This window comes from Chiloscyllium plagiosum, chromosome 13, assembly GCF_004010195.1.
Source record: "Chiloscyllium plagiosum isolate BGI_BamShark_2017 chromosome 13, ASM401019v2, whole genome shotgun sequence".
NCBI lineage: Eukaryota > Metazoa > Chordata > Chondrichthyes > Orectolobiformes > Hemiscylliidae > Chiloscyllium > Chiloscyllium plagiosum.
In genome coordinates this window covers 56,955,079-56,956,200 of record NC_057722.1, presented here as the reverse complement: position 1 = coordinate 56,956,200, position 1,122 = coordinate 56,955,079, and positions in this window count along the sequence as shown.

Genomic DNA, 1,122 nt, shown 5'->3' with positions numbered 1-1,122 from the left:
GAAGAGAAATCAGTTCACGTTTCTGGTTCAGGTTCTGAGGAAAGGTCACCGGACCAGAAATGTTAACTTTGATTTCGCTTCGCAGATGCTGCCAGACCTGCTCAGCTTTTCCAGCAACTTCTGTTTTTGTTGTCCTTATCTATCTTGGGTTGCTAGGTCACTACGTTTTTACAACATTCAATAATAGTTCAATGGGCACCATTCAACAAGCATTTAATTCCAGGTTTTAACAACTGAATTTAAAATCCACCAAATTTGTCCTTCATTGCTGAGGGGAGGAAGTACAGAGGTTATATTGCAACTGTACAGGGTGCTGGTGAGGCCACATCTGGAGCACTGCATGTAGTTTTGTCCTCCTTACCTGAGAAAGGATGTACTGACACTAGAAGGGGTAGAGGATGTTCACTAGTTTGATTCTGGAGTTGATGGGATTGGCCTACGAGGAGAGACTGAGTGAGTAGACTGGGATTATATTCATTGGAATTTAGAATGGGGGGGGTTCTTATAGAAACATATAAAATTATGAAGGGAATAGATAAGATAGAAGTCCAAGAGGATATTTCTGTTGGCAGGTGAAACTAGGGCAAGAGAGCATAGCTTCAAAATTAGGGGGAGCAGATTTTAGGACTGAATTGAGAAGGAACTTCTTCACCCAGAGGGTTATAAATCTGTGGAATTCCCTGCAGGTGAAATGGTTAAAGGTTCCTCAAATGTTTTTAATATGAGGATAGATTTTTTTTTGAACAGTAAAGGAATTAAGGCTGATAAGAGGGTGGGTAAGCGGAGCTGAGGCCACAAAAAGATCAGCCATGATCTTATTGAATGGTGGAACAGACTCAAAGGGCCAGATAGCCTACTCCTGCTCCTAGTTCTTAAATTCTTATAATTTGAAACCACATCCCCACAACGTTAGCCTTGATGTCTGGATTACGAGTCAACTGATATCCTCTCTACGTCACTGTCACCCTTGCACCCACTGAAGTTATAAAGATTCTAGGGAATGGTATTATGAATGAAACTTACACACACCATCCTAACCATTCAGGCTAAACATATACACCCAAACAAATGGATAACTGTGACATGAGGATCAGAAGAAACACACAACTTTAGTTTCTCATT